This window comes from Talpa occidentalis, unplaced genomic scaffold (assembly GCF_014898055.3).
Source record: "Talpa occidentalis isolate TD23 unplaced genomic scaffold, MPIMG_talOcc4v2.1 talOcc4.3, whole genome shotgun sequence".
In the NCBI taxonomy this organism is placed as follows: Eukaryota; Metazoa; Chordata; class Mammalia; order Eulipotyphla; family Talpidae; genus Talpa; species Talpa occidentalis.
The window spans coordinates 78084786-78105006 of NW_023603184.1; the positions used below are offsets into that span (position 1 = coordinate 78084786).

A 20221-nucleotide genomic window follows, 5' to 3' on the forward strand; every position below is an offset into this window, starting at 1 on the left:
CCTTCTGTAACTATAATTGGTGTAATGTATTACCCAAATTGTATAAAAGGACATTGACATAAATTGCTCAGCTTAGAATCCAGAAAAAAATGACTGAGATGATGTTGCACTAGGTCATAATGAGAATGGGATCAAAGCATTCTATGATAAGTATGTAATTGACAAAAGAGATAGAAATTATGACCTCAGTTAACACAGTGGGCCAGGGTGAAGAAAATAATAATGTATTAGTCCAAACCAGGTTGTGTTAGTCATAAAATAGCTCGTTATCACTCTAAATTATAGACACAAAGGATAGTGCCTAATATTAATGAGGTGATGCTTGATTACTCAAGTCATCGGGAGAGAAGAATGTCCCTGCTAAAATAATATTCTGTTTCCTGAAAAAGAAAAATATATACAGAGGTTATAAGTTCAAAAATGTTTAGGAAGATTTACAAAGGGAAAGTTGTAATAGTAAGAAATGCTTATCTTTTGGAAATAACTATTTATTCTTAGACAACTATTTTTTCCCAACATATTGTTCAGGTGTACTTTTCTTTATAATAATCAATGTTAGAGTTTGAAAGAATATATATGCAAAAAAAAGATGAATAAATAACTGACTTTTCAAGTGTGAAATGTTATTATAAACTAAAACTAGAACTTGTCAATTAGTCAAAATTTGGCAATATTTTTTGTATTATACCTCCATAAATGTACCCATGGTTATAATTTCTATTGTATTTCTGATATCTATTCTTACAATTTTAAATTCTTAGACACAAAACAAATTTTGCTGAGTGTACCTTTCTATGATTGAACATACTAACAGTGACAGACTATAAAATTTGATTTTTTTTTTTTTTCATAGAAATTTTTTTTTTATTAGATAATAAATTTTATTGTTATATTCCCCATACAATTGCAGCGCCCCCATTCTGACCCCAATCCCTCCCCTCCCGCCCCTGCCCCCCTAAAAGTGTCTCTGGTTCATAGTTTTTTGTTGATTCTGATTTTCACTTTCTTATAGTTATTCATTTTCCTGGTCCCTTATTTAAGTTTTCTAGATTCCTGCTATGAGTGAGACCATCCGGTATTTTTCTTTTTCTTTTTGGCTTATTTCGCTGAGCATGATCCCTTCCAGCGCCATCCATGTTGCTGCAAATTGCATGTGTTTATCTTTTTTGAATGCTGAGTAATATTCCATGGTATATATGTACCACATCTTCTTGATCCAGTCATCTATTTTTGGGCATTTGGGTTGTTTCCAAAGCTTAGCTTGATTTTTTTTTTTTTTTGTGGGACCCTCGCCGGTGGCCAGGGATCAAACTGGTGCTGCAGAGGCTGCGGGCAGCCTCGCAACCCAGTGCTCAACTGCTGCGCCACTAGGGGAGGCCCTATAAAATTTTATTTCTATACATTTTATTAATGCTTAAGGTCTAGCTGAGAAAAAAATAATGTGAATGACAGTATGTTCCTCCATCTTCACTAAATCAGACCACAGAAGCAAAAATACAATGGATACTTTTGTGACATAAAATCTTCTCATTATCACAATAACAAGTCAAAATGGGTAGGTTTACACTGCTGATCAAATAATAGGCATTGGTTGTATTGAAGATAGAAAATGCCTACTACAGACAGGAAAGGAGCCGGTCTTCTTTTCTATTAGATTAGTGGTATTTCTGAAGATCAAGGAGACAAGAAAATATTCTTATTTTTGATGATAATCTAGCATGAGCATAATCCTATCTTTCCTATGATATATCATTACTACTTTCTGGACATCAAATTCGCATTAGCTTAAAATATATCATATTATCATATACTTTATTGCTCCTGACACTATGTATCTTTCAATTAAAATCAGCTTTCCTTTTGGGAGGTGAGCAATAAAAGGTGGAGGATAATAAGAGGCAATTTACATCACTGGTCTTCATATATTAAGCTGTAAAGAAAATTTACATTTTTATTTAACTAAATAAATTAATATAAGAACCCACATAAATACTCCAAATTCTATTTTTGTTTGGTATTGTGCTGAAAAAATATTTAAAAACAAAGAAAAGTCTCTTGATTTCATTAAATACTTTATAAATAATAACTGCTCTATAGTCATAATACTAAAATGTGGTAATAATAACATTTGATTATTGTGCCTTAAGCTCATATGACTATAGTAATGCACAATATTTTTTTTTTTTTTTTATAGAGGCATGTTTTTATTTATTTATTTATTATATTTGTTTGTCTTGTTTATACATGCACTGGGTACAGTCAGAAGCGCGGGAGGGTGAGAGAATTCACCAGAGCCAGAGCGGGGAGCAGAGCAGGCAGAAGGGCTGAAGTACACTGCTGAGGGGAGCAGCGGGTGGCAGGAGAGGTCTGCGCACCATGTGGGATCCTCCTCCGGTGGCCGGGGAGCAGCCGGGGATCGAACCGGCGCCGCAGAGGCCGCGGGCAGTTTCGCAACCCAGCGCTCAACCGCTGCGCCACCGGGGAGGCCCAATGCACAATATTTTAATTTAAAATATTTCAGTTACCTTCCAACACTCATCATAATCTTCTTCAGCTGAGGGACAATGATAAAATAAATCATTTATTTACAACCTATACCCCATTGTGAGAAGGTCTATCAGTGACTTGCGAATGATTTCAAGAGTAATGTCCTGGAAAAAGGACTTCAAGTGAAAACTGAAAGAAAATAGATAGCTGTGTATTAATAGAATGATTCCACATAATAGTCTTACATTTCCAAGCCTACCATTCGACCAACTGATTTTGAATATTTGCAATACTATTCCTGTAAGAGTTCCACCAATTCAGCCAGTCTGTGTTTTCAGAAAACCTCTGACAGTGAAATATTTAAATATGTGTAGTACTGACTTGATTTAGGTTGAAATTCTGACATGACCTTGACATGTGGAAATGTAAAATTATTTATTTTCCAAGTAACTTGAAGTCCAGGCTTCTGGTACTCCAGCAGCATACTGAAACTTAACAGGTCCAATACACATTATTCTATGTAAGAGTTACAATTTTTTTTTCCTTTTCATAGCTCCTGTTTAAAATCATTCCATCGACTTTGCCATATCTTCAAATTTAGAGAAGAAAAATTAGTATTTTCAGAGCTAAGTTAGTTTTAGCGAGGGTAGGAAAATATGGTCAAACTAAAATTTCAGTGTCCTCTGTAATAGGTATGCAAATGATATTATACTTATGCACTCAGGTATAAAATTTTACTCTATGCCAAGAGTGATTGACTACATTGTTCTTACCACCATCTGATCTAACATTTCTTTTTTAAAATTAACATTTTGCTATTTCCCCTTTCCTTGGCAGAGATGGAATTCATGGATATTATTGTATACTTAGACATGCAATTTTAAAAATCAATATAATGTTTCACTTATAATAAAGCAGAAACAGTAAGTGATTTCTAAAATACTATGTATTTCAGTATAAAAGTCCTTTGATGTATTTGTATAGGATTGAAGTAATTATATTCTGGCACAGTTATGTAAAACCATGATGAATGCAACCCGTATGATGACCAACAGATACAAGTATGTGGTTCTGGTCACTCATATAAGATGAGTAGCATTTTTTTCTAAAATGATGATAAACACTTCAACAATTTCTGAACAAAACAATAATCTTCCCTTGATTGTGCGGTAGTTTTATTCCTAGAAAATTCCTTGTCTCTCCGAACTGTGAAAAATAAACAACTTAGTGTTTGTGTTCTAGATTTAAAGATAAACAAATTTTTCATCGAACAAATGAAGAGCTATGGGAAACAAAATGAGTTTTCATTCTGAGACCCTTTCCTACCCAACAAATCTTAAAGCATTACCACCACCCCCCAAAAAAGTCCCCTGATTATTGTAACAATAAAAATTTTCCCCTCAAATTCTAAAATGTTCCCTCACTTAAAAGTCACATGCTGGGCCTCCCTGGTGGTGCAGGCGGTTGAGCACTGCACTGTGAAGCTGTCCGCAGCCTCTGCAGCACGGGTTCGATCCCAGCCGGCCAGCAAGAATCCCACATGGTGAGGCAGACTTCTCCTGTCTCGCCTGCTTCTCCCCTCAGCAGTATATTTAGTCAGTCTGTCTGTTCTGTTCCCCACTCTGTCTCTGGTGAATCCTCTCACCCTCCTGGGCATCTGACCTGTATCCCGGTTCTTGTACAAAAATAAATAAAACCTAGGGCCTCCCCGGTGGCTCAGTGGTTGAGCGCTGGGTTGCGAAGCTGCCCACAGCCTCTGCAGCGCTGGTTCGGTCCCTGGCTGCTCCCTGGCCACCAGAGGAGGGTCCCACATGGCACACAGACCTCTCCTGCCACCCACTGCTCCCCTCAGCAGTGTACTTCGGTCCTTCTGCCTGCTCTGCTCCCCGCTCTGGCTCTGGTGAATTCTCTCACCCTCCCGCGCTTCTGACTGTACCCAGTGCTTGTAAAAACAAACAAACAAACAAATAAATAATAAATAAATAAATAAATCCTAAAAAAAAAGGCACATGCTGTTTTTAAACCACAGAACTCTTCTAACCACTGGTAGATCTTTAAAATTTGCTCTTTATATTCTAATGGTGCTGTGGGCACACAGGTCATAATTTTTACCTACCACAAACTATAAATCATCATTTATCTTTAAAATATGTATGTAAAATCAATGACATATGCATATATAAACATAAATATAGCTATAAATATTGTTACTATATAATATCTTGTATTTGACTTCAGTTGTCTGTGAGGTCATATGTCTCAGATACTTGAAGAATGAATAAGCATCTGAGGCATATAGGAATCTTTTTAAGTTACCATAGTCTCTTTTCCCTTCAATTACTGTGAGACCTAACTATATGGTTTGATCAAGCTATGAGATCTTAAGGACGAAGTTAGAAGGAATCAACAACCCTAACTGTCCTAGAATGAGCTGGAGAAGCTTTTTAGACTCTGGTCTCTTGGTCTAAGGGGAGACCTAACTAGTTCATTGTTATTCTCGTGTGGCAAGTAACCAAAACTTGCAGTTTGTGCAAAATCACTTAGCCTTTAAGCACCTCAGTTTCCTTATCTATAATGAGAGGGGAGAGGTTGATGATCTTTAATGCCCTCTCTAGCTCTAAAATTATAGATTTCAGGATTCTGTCAGGAGATTACCCTTACATTATCTCTTCAAAACTAGCAGGAATGCCAGAAACCAGCAGGGGCTCCCAGCAGTTAGAGGAAACAGTAAATGATTAGTCATTTCCTTTGCTTATGATGCTGAGTCTGCTCAGTGCAGTTGTACCTAGGACTCACAGAAGGTAAGGGGTCAGAACAGGTCAGAAAGCACTCCACTTGCCAGGCCATAAGTAAAACATCACAAAAGAAGTGATAGAAAGGTACAAGCCTGTCCTATCCTCAAAATAAAATTAGTCTGGTTATGTTTACAATCTCTGATTTGTTCCTATGGTGATTCTCTCTTATGTGCTATAGAAAAACTTGTAATATCGCTATATTAACATCAATTAAACCATTCTATAATTTCCTTTCTCCTACAATAAGATTGTGAGCTACATAGGGCATGATTTTGTTTTCCCTTATCCAGTGCTGAATGCCAAGCACACTGCTTTACTTATAGCAGACGCATGCACAGTTTAAATGTTCCTAATTCAGGGTATTTTGGAAATGTTTCTTTCAATCTGCCTCATTACCTGGTGACTAAATTTCAATTCAAAGTTCCCTGGAAAACTTTATTTTGCATATCAACAAAGTAAATTGATAGTGATAAACAACCAAAACAACTCATGAATTATAGTTTTCTGTGAACAATATGAAAACAAGGAAATGTTTCTGAAAGTTGTCAAACTAATAATATAAAATAATTGTAATTGACCTAATTACAAGGTTAAAAAATGTCACTGATTTTGCCGTCTTTGTCTTGTTTGAGGTTCTGAAAAGATGTTAGTTTATAAGTAAAGTCTTCAATTAGGAGAGACTAATATCACATAATAATCTATCTCTTAAGATTTATCAATAGCAGGTATAACCGAGCACTTTTCTTGTGCCAAGATAAATTTAGGTAAGATAACAGTTAGTTGAGTGAACATACACAGGGTTACTCAGCCATACACCAAAGAACCAACTAATATACCAAACATTAAATTAGTTACCTAGAGCCTCCCTGGTGGCGCAGGCGGTTGAGCCCCACACTGTGTAGGTGTCCGCAGCCCTGCAGCACGGGTTCGATCCCAGCCGGATGGCGAAATCCCACATGGCGGGGCAGACCTCTCCTGTCTTGCCCACTGCTCCCCTCAGCAGTGTATTTTGTCAGTCTGCCTGTTCTATTCCCCACTCTGACTGTGGTGAATCCTCTCACCCTCCTGTGCATCTGGCCTTATATAAATAAATATTTTAAAAAATAAAAATAAAATAAATTAGTTACCTATGGAAGAGAATGATTATGTGCTCCTATAAAATAACAAATGTAAAATCATGGAATTATTGACATCTCCATAACAACTTGCAATTATCATCTACTCAATTGAATATCAAAAATGTTGTATACTAAAAATTATTCTCAATGATTTTAATAATTAAAAGTTACTGCTAGTAAATGATTGCTTAGTTTACTAAAAAGTTAAATTTTATTTAAATATTTATTAAATTTTATTTAACTTTTAAATAAAATTTAAAATGTTATTTTGTTATTTTTACCTAATTATTGAAAAGTACATTGTTCTGTCAAACAGAGCTGATTATAAATCCATCCTCTTTCCATCCTCTTTACTCCCATGTCAGGTGCGGCATACATCTGCTAAGGTCCTAAAGAAACTGTTTATAATTGCTGCTTTAGCTATCCGTTTATACACACAGTTCAAGCAAAGGAATTGTGTTTTACTCATTTCTATATTTTGGCATTTATAACTTGTTTAACTTGTTCATATTTGATCAATTAAAGTGAAATGAGATTAGCACACAAAAGTACTGTACATATCTATAAAAAAGATGTGATTTAAACCATTCTAATTTAATACAAACATAATTACCCTTTTGTTAAGTGTGTGTATCCTGATTTTTATACATTATCTTCACTAGAGTAATAGACCTCCCATATATTGGGCATGAGTATCACCTATGCATTCTAATCAAAACATGAATTTCTAGGCCATGTTATCTTTACTTAGTGAAAGTGGGAGATAGTCAGGATGTTGCAGTTTTAATCAATACCTTAGACAATCAAACTGTTATCCACTTTTTGAGAAATATCATACAAGGTTTTCTTGTTATGTCGAAGTAGTTCATGACCTTTCATTACTACAGAAGGGAAACAGAGAGTGTTACCTCCAAATATGCTTGTTTGGCATAGGATTACTTTGAATTGATTGTTTTGGAAAATAACAGACATAGAAGGAAACTCTGAAAAGAAAAGAAGTTACACTTTTTTAAGAGCAATTTGCATTTACAAAGGAAATAATCATTTATAAGGATGTCTTCCCTTCTGTACCAGGAAGATGACCAAATTGCAAGAAATGGTCTAAGGGAGAGGACATCAATTTAAATCTTTTATAAGACGTTGCTCTTCTTTCCCATGCTTTTCCTGGAAATCCCCCATAACAGACCTCCACACACTTTTCTTCTGTCTTTAGTTAAGGATGGTATATAAGCCACCTTGGGAATTTACTCATTATTTCTCAAGTATTCCCCATCTATACACAAGGTGTACATGTTGACAAATTTCTGCTGGTTAAGCCGTTTTTCATTATAGAAATCTCAGTCAACAATTCAGAAAGTAGAAGGGAAATTATTTTTTCTACCTATATCACTTTCACTAGGACCCAGATAACTATAGTAGAAGTACTCAGCAAGTAGCCTAACCCAGAGATAAGGCAACTAGAATGATGAGTTTTTAATATGTAAAAAGAAGAACCCATGTTTAAAATAAAGATAGGGGCCTCCCTGGTGGCACAGGCGGTTGAGCGCCAGACTGAAGCTGTCCAAAGCCTCTGCAGCATGGCCTGCCAGCGAGAAGCCCAAATGGTGAAGCAGACCTCTCCTGTCTCGCCTGCTGCTCCCCTCAGCAGTGTATTTTGTCACTCTGCCTGTTCTGTTCTCCGTTCTATTTCTGGTGAATCCTCTCACACTCCCGTGCATCTGGCCTGTACCCCGGTTCTTGTATAAAAATAAATAAATCTTTAAAAAAATAAAATATAGATCAACATTTGATTTCCTAGAGGATTAACTTAGAGAGGCATACCATAAAAAAAGAAATGCAAGGCTAAACTTCGCATTCTAAGGTTATAAGGGAATATTTGTTGTACAAAAGATAAATTTCCTGAGCATTTATCTTATATAACAAATTGTTTATGTTAAATATTTTTTTGATTCAGAAATATAAATGACATTCTCCACCAAAGGAAGGCTAGTGTCAGCATAATTAGAAGCAAATTTCTTATTTTTCCTTACAATTCATAGTGTACCATTGTCTAGGGAACAAATGTGATCCTTATCAGAGCCACATAAAGCCTTATTAATAGAAAAGATATTTTGTCTTATGCATTACATTTTTCTTTCCTATTATTGTTGTCCTGCTTGTGTTTCCTTGTTATATACCTTCAGGATTGTTGTAAACAGATATCTTACTAATGACAATAGCACTCTTGAAATTCTGGCGCACTTACAGTAATTCTTGAAGCAACATCTTACTTCCCATTTTGTTGAATAACTTCAGCTTGTACTATTAAGTCCAAGACCATGCAAATTTCTCCCACAGAATAGCCACTTTGACTAGGAAATAGACATGTAAATATTTAGAAAATATTCTATATTTTTGAGCTATGACAAGTATTACTGTTCATGTAAACAATGCAAATTATACCAACCAATGTGACTGATTCTCATTTTTGCAACTTTATTAGAGCTCTGACTTCATTTTCACTTACTAATGAAGGGTAAACTCCAGGCCCTGCAAATAGTTACCATCTTTGCAAAGATGTTAGTATAGAACTCATGAGTATAGAAATAACTCATTTATTTCTGTAGAATATAGAAATAAACAAATGCTTATGTACCATTTGTCAGAATTGGAGAAATTGTGTAACTTAATACATTGCCTTATTTTTGTGAATATAAAATTCTCCCCTTCTAGCAATACCTCAGGAAAAAAATTTAGATAAATATGAAATATAGTAATGAAAAGTAAATTCTTAAAACTGAAAAATATATACTATAAATATTTACATCTTAATTTAAATTTCATTTTAATTTAGGAACCCTTTAGACCAGGTCATATTTATTGGTTCTAGATCATGAGTTCAGAAAATATTAGTATTATAAAGTATTTCAACTAGGGTTACATTTAATTAATATTTTATGAGAGTAATTACTTTTCCTTTCATGAAAGATTTTTGCAAAAATGAAAAAAGGAAACATATAAATACCTTAGACAAACTAAGATCAATGGATTTTAGAATATTTTCTCTTATCTTGATATTTAACTCTTTTATAATAAATTTACATTTCTCACAATATTATGAAAGCAACATACCTTGGATTAAAATATTTAATTTATGCAGAATTAAAGGGAATGGTTTAATATGTTGGACTGTTGTGTAGGGACTGACTTTGCATAATATGATTCCTTTTTGGTCTAGCTCTATTTTGTGAATTATATGCAGAAAACGATGTGAGAATGAAAAGTGAATACCACTGGAACATTTTAATGAGTGTCTGCACTGAGTACAATAAACTTAGGACACAGGCATGTGAACTAGGGAGTGCTTTATTTTTCTCTATGCATTGGTAGATAGCTTTATTTTATTCAAGGGCAATCTTAAGAGATTATAAATGATAAACAGTGTTAAATATTTTTAATTCCTCCAATTCCTGATACCTCCTTTCTCTTTATTTTATGCATGGCATATATGATTATCTGGCAAAAATAAAAAAAAATATATTTCCCCCTTTATTTTGTTGATTTGATATGAATTATTTTGTGAGTTTTTCACTGTCAGGTTGGCTACAACTAGAATATAAACTCTGGGAGAACCAGGTATTTTATATCTTTGTTACTGCTACACATATTTCCAGTACCTGGTAAAGAATCTATTTCATAGAAGGAGTTCATTTCATAGAAGATGCCCAATAAGTACCCTCAATGGATTTGTTTAGTTAAAAGTGTTAAATAGGTATAATCTGGGAGAGCACATGTTTAAGATAATTTATAGAACTTAAGGTTTATTTTTACTAATGATATAGAAAATTCCAATATAGCAGTTGGCAAGATGCTATCTGTAAAGTATAATAAATATATACTTTTTGCTAGTCACAAAATCTGTGTTACAAGTAATTCAATTGTATGGTTATAGTGTGAAAAGAGTCAGGAATGATATATAAATGAATCAAAGTGACTATTTTAACAAAACTTGATAAAAATAGGTGGCATATCCAATTTGATCTACAGGATATTGCTGGGAATTGTTCACTTTGATGTAATCAATCAATTCATAAGGCAGTCAACATTTTATTTCTCTTTTGGATACTGAAAGGATAAATGTGTCTAATAGTAGAGTCTTCTTTGGATGGTTCTGAGCACCTGTTTGAATATTTTGTTTTTTTGTCATGACATGTAAGTCACTCTTTGATATGTACACAAAGCAAAAAACAATCGAAGCTGTAACACATTTTGTCACAAAATTTTTTCCCAAAGTTTAAAGTCACTCAAAGAATGCAGGTATTAATAAACAACTTGCTAACAGTGGCAATGAATAAAATAATGACTAACATAATTAGAATATTGTGTAAGATAAGAATTGCAAAGAAAAATCCTATTTGTGCTGTTTTAAAATTTAAAATAACCAAAATGATTTTTTAAAATATTTATTTATTTATACAAGCACTGGGGTACAGGCCAGAGGCGCGGGAGGGTGAGAGACTTCACCAGAGACAGAGCAGGGAGCAGATCAGGCAGAAAGACTGAAGTACACTGCTGAGGGGAGCAACAGGCAAGACTGGAGAGGTCTGTCTCTCCATGTGGGAATCTCTCTGGCCAGCCAGGAATTGAACAGGAGCTGCAGAGGCAGCAGACAGCTTAACAGCACTGTGTTCAACCTGCTGTGCCACCAAGGAGGCCCCAAAATGAATCTTTTAAAATAGAATTTTTGTGACATCATGTAATCTTTCCTATCCAAAATACCCCCCTCAAATTAACACATTTAAAAAGCAAAAACTTTATAACATGTGCTTTTAAATCTTCATATTGAAACTCTAATTAATCTTGTTATTATTTCATTGATCCAACTTCCTTGAAAGCATACATGGCATATCGAGTCTCTATTTCCACAAGTTTTAATCACCCTTCAAAGAATTATAATGAGTCTTGGACACTCCTGCTAAAGTCAGTATATCCTAGTCATAGCCAAATCCAACACTTTTCATTATCTTTAGCAGTCTTGCTGACCACCTCCTAACCTCTCCTCAAAATTCACTCTCTTCATACTGTTCCCTTTGATTTAGGATAATAGAAAATATCATAATGCTTTTTATTCTTCATGCATTTTGCTTTAATTCCTTATCTATTAAGTAGCAGCACATATTAGTAAGCTAACTGACATCATTTCCTTCAGATTACTACTCTTTATGCATTTCTTCTCTGCATCTTCACATATGGTCTGCTTGGATTGCAGTGTGAGATCTGAGACTCACACCTGAGACCTCTGATTTCAGTCTCACCATATGCAAAGCTCTTGTCTATAGAGCAATATTTAATTCTCCATTTAACAATTTACTTTAAAGGTATTGGATAGTAATGAATATTAAGCCCAGTGCAACAGTGTCCTTCTTTGTTGCCCTTCTTGTAGGGATGAGAACAATTTTAAGTCACAGCAAAATAATGTGAGATTTATACCAAAGATTGAAGTGGAAGAGTGCATATATGTAGCGTGCAAAATTAGAAAAGTTGGTGATGATTAAACTATGGAGTGAAACTTCAAGGTAATAATGAAAATAGAAGAGGAGAAATGTTTTACAAATAGGGAAACAACATTCTGGCTAAATCTAGACAATTTTTGCTATTTCAATCTTTTACTTTCAAATTTTTGATAAGCAGTGATTTTAATATATATCCTTTCATGTGATGTAAAACTTCTTTGTTCATGTTTATTTGTATGTCTTGCCTTCCCTGCTTGACTGATGTGGGTACAGTCAGAAGGGCAGGAGGGTGAGAGAATTCACCAGAGCCAGAGCTGGGAACAGAACAGACAGACTGATGAAATACACTGCTGAGGGGAGCAGTGGGCAGCAGGAGAGGTCTGCACACCATGTGAGACCCTCGACGGTGTCCAGGGATCGAACAGGCACTGCAGAGGCTGCAGGCAGCTTCACAGCCCAGTCCTCAACTGCTGCGCCACCAGGGGAGGCCCTTGACTGATTATTATTGAGGAAGGACTTCTTACTCTCTTTGTTGCCCTTAGTGAAGAGGTAGATATGTAGGTAGGTAGATAAATAGCTAGCTAGCTAGATTGACAGACAAATAGACAGCAAAATTCTTCATAGTAGGGGCTGTATAGATGTTTCTTGAAGGAAACTGCCATTTAACTACATCAGTACAAACATCTTAATCCCTTTGCCCACTACTTACATATAATGTGCTACTCTCTCTCTTTGGACCTCCCCAAAGTAAATGTAGAATTTATGGAAATTCTACCATTTATCACTGAAAATATCAAGAACTGTCTTCTTTGTTCATAAAGCACCATAAATGACTATCCTCTATGTGGATATAATACTATATCAGATAGCACACATCAAGACTTTGTTTTCTGACTTTAAAAAGTCTGGAAAATATGACAAGCTACACAAGAATGAAGTGAATGGGTTGCTATTTTTGCACTGCTGATTGAAAGCCATTATTCATCAATTTTGTTCAATCTGCCAAACTTCTGTAAAACTCTTTAACAGAAGCATCACTGTTGCATGGGAAGAAGAGTAAGGCTATTTTCTTATCAGAGCTCTTATAGTTGCCATTAATGTACAAACGTTGAATTTTTATCTTCATTAACTGAAGGGCATGAAATGTAGGCTTTCTTTGCCTTCAAAGACTTTGACTTTATTTGAGATTCAGTACACACCCCACAATAATTAGAACACAATCATGACTCTTGAGTAATGCCTTTGAAGGGTTGCGATTAAGTGAGGCTTTTTATTTCTGGTCCACACAGCACAACACAAAATGAGCTAACACTACTGGTAATTATCTAGTGAACTTAGTCATTGTAGAATGCCACACTGGGAAATTTACATTGAAATAACCTCTGTTATCTGTATGACTAACTGACTATCTAGGAAAATAAATACTCGATTTTACAAAATTAATGGTACAGAAGTATTTTTGATCAAAATAAGCTTTTAAAGGCATTGTGAAGAAATAGTGCCTACTTCTGGAAGGGGCGTTGATTAACAAGGGACATGAGAGAAACTTCTAAAGTGATGGTATTATCTATATTTAGATTGTATTGTGGTTATACAGCTGAGTGGCTCATCACATTGAACATTTAAGATTAGAGCCCTTTATACATCTCACTCTATGTATTTTCTACTATAATTGAAAAGCCAAAATCAGTAGAAAAGAAGTTATTGTGAAATCAACTATTATTTTTGAGACTCTACATTGTAAGGTAACATTAGGAGTTATGAGCTTGTATTATGTCACTTCACTTTTACAAAATGCCTGCATTCGTATCTGTTTTGCAAACAGAATGGAGAAAATTCAAAGAGACATTTTTATTTTATGACAAAAGTGGATGATTAAGATTAGCTTTCATTATCTGTGTTGCAGCAATCAGCATTAGTCAATGGGCACTGGGAGCAGAGAGACACCTCCTAGCTCCTCCAGGATCTAGTTATACAGTGTGGGTATTTGCCATATCATTCGTGTTTTACTGCGTGTGACATTTTCTGATTTATGTGTCATTTGGTATGTTGTTTTTTAGGTGTGGAACCTGAAGAATTTTTCCATATAAATTAATGAAAATTGCTTCTTCATCTTATGCCATTTGGGTTTAGGAAAGATTTTTTTATTAATTAGTTTTTTTTAAAGATTTATTTATTTTTATACAAGAGCTGGGGTACAGGCCAGAGGCACGTGGTGGGGATGGGTAAGAGGATTCACCAGAGACAGTAGGGAGCTGAACAGACAGACAGACAGACAGAAGAAACTTCTGAGGGGAGCAATGGGCGAGACAGGAGAGGGCTGCCATGCCATGTGGGTATCTCCCTGGCCAGCCGGGAATCGAACTTGCACTACAGAGGCTGCGGACAGCTTCACAGCTTTGCACTCAACCCGCTGTGCCACTGGGGAGGTCCTAGGAAAGATTTTTAAAGGAGCACTCGACTTTCAAATATCAGAGTAAACCTATATCCAAATATACATATTCCTTTCTCCTTAGCTGAAACTTACCAACACTGAGAATTTCATATTTTTTTTCTCTTAGGCTTGACTTAACCTTGAATATATTTCATTTCTCAGGCTTTTCTTAGTCAGTCAGGCATATGTTACCTCTGGTGAGCTATTTGAAAGATAACTACATCTAAATACTTTTAGAATATTGTACTGCGATACTTTGAATTCAATAACCAGTTGAAATCTATTTATCTCAAAGTCAGGTCCTTGGTGTTAATACCTAGTTTAGCATTTTTTAATTTTTATTTTTTAAAGACTTATTTATTTATGCATATAAGAACTGGGGTACAGGCCAAAGGTGGGGGGTTGAGAGGATTGAACAGAGACAGAGTGGGGAGCATAACAGGCAGATCCACTGAAACATAATGCTGAGGGGAGCAGCAGGCAAGTCAGGAGAGGTCTGCTGTGCCATGTGGGTAGCTCCCTGGCAGGGGATCGAACTTGCGCTGCAGTGGCTGTGAATAGCTTCACAGTGCTGTGACTTAACCCCTTACACCACCAGGGAGGCCCAATTTAGCAGTTTTTGAATAGGATTCTCTCATGATCATTCCTCAAGGTATGTGTGAAACGAAAAAGCAACTGCCATAAAACTGTGTTACTTAGGGCCACTTCTAACCTTTGGTCTATAGTCTCATTTAGTTTTATGAAAGACAAGAATATTGAGTAATTTACTTTCTCCTTTTTTTCCTTTTTGTCTGCTAATCCCTTAAGGTGCTCTTTTTTTTTTTTTTTTTTTTTCATGGTCTCTACCTGTCCCCTTAGTCTTTACTTCCTGCATTAAAGAATAAAAAAAAAAAAAAAGGCACTGGTGGGTCTCCCTGGTGGCAAAAGGCATTAACCACCACACTATGAGGTGATCTGCAGCCTCTGCAGCACGAGTTCCATCCCCAGCCAGAAAGCAACCCACATGATGAAGCAGACCTCTCCTGTCTCGCCCGCTGCTCCCCTCAGCAGTGTATTTCTGTCAGTCTGCCTGTTCTGTTCCCTGCTCTGTCTCTGGTGAATCCTCTCACACACACCCCTGCCCCCCTGCATCTCTGGCCTGTGCCCCAGCTCTTATATGCATACATAAATAAATCTTAAAAAAAAAAAAAGGCCAGTTTGCACTCCCACCAGCAATGCAGAAGAGAGTAGGATCAAAACAAGGAGGGGAGGGGGATGGGAATGGTATGGGGACTATAACTAAGATGAAAATGCATACATTGTGCAATAATGAAAAATTATGTAAAATATATAAAATTTAAATAAATAGGCACTATACATGAGTGCTTTGATCTTTCCTCTTCTTTTATGATAAATGCTTTTGTATTCAAATCCAACCTTGTTTTTTTACCAACCCTATGTGGGAAAATGTCCCACTTTCTTTCAAAGTTAATTCCTCCACCTTCTTTTTCCTCTGAAACGCCTCAGTTATCTCTTTCCCAGACCATCAGTGTCTCCGCTCCATGATTAATAAGTATTACCATAGTCTATCATAAAGCATAAAATTTCCCTAGGTTCAGCTTCTCTCCATCGATTACAATCCACTTACCTCTATAAAACGTAGTCTAGACTATGGTTTACAAGCTTTCTTTTCAAGTCCAGACAGTAGGTATTGTAGCCTTTGCAGGTCATACGGCTACAGCCATTCAACTCATCAGTTGAAGCACAATTATTTTTCCTGTGCTCTTCTCTTGTTCTCCATTGCCACCTAACTCCAACTATTCATTTTATTATTTTTTAAGATTTATTTATTTATACAAGAACAGGCCAGATGTGCGGGAGGGTGAGAGGATTCACCAGAGACAGAGTGGGGAACAGAACAGGCAGATTGACTGAAATACACTGCTGAGGGGAGCAGTGGGCGAGACAGGAGAGGTCGACCTTGCCATATGGGTTTCTCCCTGGCCGACTGGGGATTGAACTTGTGCTGCAGAGGCTGTGGACCACTTCTGTGGTGCTCAACCCCCTGTGCCACTAGGGAGGCCCCGACTATTCATTTTCTCCACCCTGACCATTGCAATAATTTTCCTGACTCCTTTTTCTCTAAAGATGTTTCTCGGTGTTCATTTACTCCATTTTATGTTTTGACTTGTTAATGTTGCCAGTGATACCTTTGCAAATTGTAAACATATAAATAAATTCTTATAATTAAAGATTTATCCTTCGGTGTAAAATACTGATTTGACCTTGGGAGAGAAGGGGTAACATTTCCTGATCTCTTCCTGCCCATTTATTCTATCTCCTCTTCAGCTACCTGGACTTTTTGCCACACTCCAAGACTTTTAAATCATTCCTGTGTGTTCTCTTGCTCTTGATACTTTTAACCATGTTGTTCCTTCTTTCCATAATGCCCTTGTCTAGCTCTCTATTCATCTTTTAATCCTCTAAGCAAGTATGTGGAGACATTTAGCTTTTAGAACTAAATATCACTGATGGTCTTCTATTATAATTCTTCCAGTGCAACATATTGAATATTTAAAGTCAAACATAGGTAACAACGGTGATATAAACTATCCCCTGTTAGATCATGTTTAGCAACACACAGGCCCAGCCCTCTCTCAATGTTCTGAGTTGTCTGGATGTGCTAGAAGTCATACTGTCTCCTGTCACATTTTCTAACCTGACAAGATTCATTGATTTTCTCTTTCATAGCCTCAAGAGATCAGAGGAAACTGAACAGTGGGGAGTCTTCTTGCCTGGAACTCTGAACTTACTCCCTTGTTCACATGCATGCTCTGTTCCAGTAAGATTACTACTTTGAGAAATATTTAGGCAAAAAACAGGCAGCATATCAAGTACTTTCCAGAACTCCCTCTCACATGTAGTTCAATGGTGACAATAAAGAGGAACATTTGGACTTTTCCAGCTTAATCAGAATTTAGACCAAAGGTGAGATGCTAGTATTTCCTTCTAGCAGCTACTTCTACTTCTAATTGCAATTCCTTTGGAAGTCCCTCCTGGGTTATGTAGCCTGAGATCTAGTCTTTAATTCAAAGACAAAAAAAAAAAAAAAGAAAACTACTTACTATTCAATTATACCATATGTATCATACTTAAGCCAGTTTCCTTACTCTCACTTAACTCTGAACCCATTTATTTTTAATGGACATTAGGTGTCTTCATGTGATACCTTGAATTAACCCAAAGCTCAAAATAACCACTAGGTCCAAAATGTTAAGTAAGAAATGTGGGCACTGGGCCTCCCTGGTGATACAGGGTTAAAGTCAAGCCATTGCCAGCCACTGCAGCATGTATTCTATCCTTGGCCAGGGAGCTCACATACACAGTGTAGTAGACCTCTCCTCAGCAGTGTATTTCAGTGGCTCCACCTGTTCTGCTCTGCACACTGTCTCTGGTGAATCTTCTTACCCCCTGCACCTCTGGTCTACACTCCAGTTCTTGTTTGTATAAATAAATAAAAATAAATGTTTAAAAGAAAAAGAAAGAAATCTGGGTACCATCTTCACTTTTTTTCTTTCTTTTGTGCATTCTCCCCAATTTATCACAAGTCCTATATTCATACTCTTAAATGTGATTTTTTCCTACTTTTGTCCATATGCACTGAAAAAGCCCTAGCTAAAACAAACAAACAAACAAAAAGCAGTTTCTCACCTGGATTATTGCAACTAACCACTAACTGAGCTCTCCTGTGGCATTTTAGTCCTCTTTTATCTATTCTTCCTACTATGGACAGAATAAGCTTTCTAAAAAATCACATTGGTTTATGGCATTTTCCTCCAAGTGCTTTATGTGTTTTATTAGGGTCATTCTCATTTTGTCTTCCTTACCAGTTATGCTTTTTTTTTTTTTTCAATTTAAAGGTTTTTGCTTGCTTGTTTGTTTGTTTTTAGATTTATTTATTTATTTATACAAGCACTGGGTACACTCAGAAGCGCAGGAGGGTGAGATAATTCACCAGAGCCAGAGCGGGGAGCAGAGCAGGCAGAAGGACCAAAGTGCACTGCTGAGAAGAGCAGCAGGCAGCAGGAGAGGTCTGCGCACCATGTGGGACCCTCCACCAGTGGCCGGGGAGCAGCCAGAATTGAACCAGCACTGCAGAGGCTGCAGGCAGCTTCGCAACCTAGCGTTCAACTGCTGCGCCACCGGGGAGGCCCGGTTATTCCATTTTCTGTACCTATATTTGCATTCTCTAATTATATATGATGATGCAGACTCTTCATTTATTGAATAATTCAAAAGTAAGAACAATAAAGCAGACATAAGTATTGATAGAAGCTTATTTAAAAGGGAAGTCAATTAAATGTCACATAATTATTTTAAATTTATTAATAGTTAATCTTAAAAGCCATCATTATGATATCCCTGAAATTTCCTTCTGTCAACAGATATACAAAGATAAAAAGAAGGTATAGATTCCTTCTGCTACATATGAAAGTTTATACTCACACACATACACAGTCATATAAAAAACATGTACTATTTAGTTTCAAGGAACATAGTGCTCATTATTTTTCCTACTTGATAAATATTTAAGAATAAATCATTTTTGTTTTTCTTAGACTTTATGTATTTGAAAACAAGGCATTTTACTTATACTTAAGTATGTTATTTCTTTAGTTTCAAGGAACATGTTGCTCATTATTTTTCCCACTAGATAAATATTTAAGAATAAATCATTTTTGCTTTTTATATACTTTAAGTATTTGAAAACAAGACATTTTACTTCCACTTATGTTATTTCTATTTTCAACTCACTATTCCCTCAATTCTGAAATGAACAGTGTCAAATGAGAATGATTATGAGTAAGTCAATAAAAGATACATATACAAGTTAGAAAAATACTTGCCATCTGTATGCATGATTGTTTGACTAAAAAGTCACTAGTCACTGGTTAAGTCTTAAAAGGAAAGATTTCACTAATATAGAACAGCATTCAGAAGATCTGTATTTTCTCACCATCTCATTTAATGTTTTAGGATGAAATGGCAGTAAGAATAGTAGAAGGAAAAAATGTAGTCTAGTGTGACAGGATAATCAGTATGCTGTACATCAGGAAGTCTCCTTTAGAGACTGGCTTTCATAATGTTGAAGAAGGAGTATATAATTACAGTGATCTGAACATCCAAAAATACCAAACCCATGACAACAGGCACATATTACATCTAACCAGGTATCCAAGGAATTAGGATAAAATAGTACTGATTTACTATCTTTAATCCTTTATTAACCATCAGACAATATTTTTTTTTATGAGAATGGCATTATGCAGATTTAGATAATCCCTTTCTAGAGTCATGGTGACATTCTCATGTTTCATATACTTATAGGAATGTACCAGTGCATGAAAAGATTGAAGGAGAGACTTGGAAAGTCTTCAGAGGAAGCCAAAGATGGCAATCTGACAAGCAAAGGGAACATTTTGAAATCGAGAGTAAAGATCAACAGAGGAAACTATATAAATGATGAGTTAACATGGAGAAACTGTCTTTGCCTAAAATAGTGATGTGGAATTTTTCTTAATAGCATATACCTGAGCTTTCAGAATAGTTTCAGGAACCAAACACATGGTTGAAGATGAGCTATAAATTGTCCTCCATGAAACTCAACCAAATCCTAGAAAGGTAATCCAGATCGTCAATATTTTCTTTTTTTCTCCAATGGGTATAAATGTTTGTGTATGGTTTGGGATGTGATGTTGATTCAAGTCCAGGATTTCTGTTAACAAACTTTATATCAGATTTTGTTTGGTCAAAAGAGGGCTTTTCCATATATTAGGAATACTTAAGTATACTGGAAGAAAGGGAATATTTGAGGAAACAGATTACCAAGGGGATATCACTAACTACCTGTGTTGA

General features: G+C 35.9%; 1 protein-coding gene across 1 annotated transcript in view; it reads left to right on the forward strand.

The window, feature by feature from the left end:
- The window catches only part of KYNU (kynureninase), a 714170-nt gene that overhangs the window by 52893 nt on the left and 641056 nt on the right, over positions 1–20221 (forward strand). The window contains exon 5 of the mRNA XM_037521827.2: positions 19694–19987. The gene's annotated coding sequence lies outside the window, so the exon portion shown is untranslated. The remainder of the gene's footprint in view (positions 1–19693; positions 19988–20221) is intronic.